At 49.5% G+C, this 1,744-nt stretch overlaps 2 non-coding genes across 2 annotated transcripts; one reads left to right on the forward strand and one right to left on the reverse strand.

Annotated features, from left to right (window-relative positions):
* Nucleotides 1-499: 499 nt before the first annotated feature.
* On the reverse strand, nt 500-571 carry Trnaa-cgc (transfer RNA alanine (anticodon CGC)). Its single transcript has one exon. It is a non-coding gene; the product is annotated as a tRNA-Ala (tRNA).
* Nucleotides 572-689: 118 nt separating this feature from the next.
* Trnaw-cca (transfer RNA tryptophan (anticodon CCA)) lies at nt 690-761 on the forward strand. Its single transcript has one exon. It is a non-coding gene; the product is annotated as a tRNA-Trp (tRNA).
* The last annotated feature ends 983 nt before the right edge of the window (nt 762-1,744 follow it).

Here is a 1,744-nt window from a genome sequence, read left to right on the forward strand (position 1 = left end):
GGAGGTCAAACCCGAGAGGGGACCATGACATAAGGCCGAAACACGTGAGACTCCTTTTAGTCGCCTCTGACGACAGGCAGGAATACCGCGGGCCTATTCTAACCCCCGAACCCGCAGGGGGTATGTGGGGAGAAGGGAGGCCCTAAAAAAAAAGTAAAAAATAAAAAAGTCTTAGAGCATTCGGCTGCAGATCGAGAGGTCCCCGGTTCAATCCCGGGTGCCCCCTTCATTTTTCAGCATCTCGAAAAAACAAATGACGGTCGTCGCGGTGAGTTGCAATTACATGTTTCAGATGCACTCCGCAAGCCATACCGAAGGCTTTGGAGCAACATTTCAATGGGGGGATCGCAGCCCAGGCTCTTGCAGGTCATCGTCCTCCCGCTATGAGGTCGAACAGTACGAAATCCACTTGCTTCGGGAAGAATCTTGTACACTGAATTTTATAGAATATGGTGATAGGCAAAAGTTTTCATGTACTGCTGCACGGAGAAACAAAAATTGGAGGAGCTAGGATTTGAACCCAGGACTTTCTGCATGCGAAGGAGACACTCTACCACTGAGTTACACCCCCGCCAGAGCAAGTACATCTGGGACGAGTCTCTCGTGGATCCTACTGTAATTATTTGTTAGGTTTGGACGGTACAGTAAGTGTTCGAGGAACCTACTCATGACAAGACCTAAGTAGCGTCGACTCCGTGGCGCAACGGTAGCTCGTCTGACTCCAGATCAGAAGGTTGCGTGTTCAAATCACGTCGGGGTCACAATGAAATTTTTACAATCTGAATAGTGATAATAAGTCGTCTTTTGAACCTACGGATATCCAACTTCTCCCCAATGGTCGTGACTTAGCGTGTGTCATTGAGGGAGTCCAATTTGTCAACGTCTATGTGCCCTCGGGGACTGATCAAAAACGCACAAGAGCTCGTTTTTTTTACCACGGACATATGCCCCTTTTTGGCTACGGCTCGCCCCATCATATTCGGTGGCGATTTTAATTGTTGCCTCTGCTGACCAATACCCCACCCCCACTGAATGTGCTGAACTGACTACCCTTTTAAATGCAGCGGACTTGCGTGATTCGTGGCGTCACTACCATCCCATCATGACGCAGTATACGCACTTTTGTACTGGAGGGGCCAGTAGAATTGATAGGATCTACGTTTCACGGGAGCTCACAGACACTTTATGTGCAGTCGAAGTTCTGCCTGTCGCCATGAGTGATAATTGTGGCTACGTGTGTGCTTTGCGGTTGCAGTGCTGTCGCACGAAATCTCTTCCGGCATATTGGAAATTAAATACCGGCCATCTGGGTGCCGAAGGGCTCCGTGCGGAGATGCGTGTAGCATGGCAGCAGTGTTTAGAAAAGTTCCACACTTACGGGTCCTGCATCGAGTGGTGGGTTGCGCATGCCAAACCGATTTTGCGGAAAGCGGCGCAATTATACAGTCGAGAAGCGAGTTACTGGCACAGGCGTACGTTAACATTTTATCAGAAGTGCTTACAGGATGCCATCAATGCACCTGTTGGCCCCGACGCAAACATTAGACTCCGCCTGAGCAAAATTGAAACCTAGATTCTGAGGCTGCACCGGGAAAGGTCGAGAGGTTTAACGATTCGGAGCCGTCCGTTATGCCACATCGATGACGAGGAGCCGTCGCTCTAATAGCTTGCCCGGGAGAAAAAAAAGGCTCGCAAAAAGTATATTGATGCGCTAGAAACTGATGCGGGCATTGTCTTATCGCAG

The sequence above is a fragment of the Schistocerca nitens genome, chromosome 4, assembly GCF_023898315.1.
Source record: "Schistocerca nitens isolate TAMUIC-IGC-003100 chromosome 4, iqSchNite1.1, whole genome shotgun sequence".
Lineage (NCBI taxonomy): Eukaryota > Metazoa > Arthropoda > Insecta > Orthoptera > Acrididae > Schistocerca > Schistocerca nitens.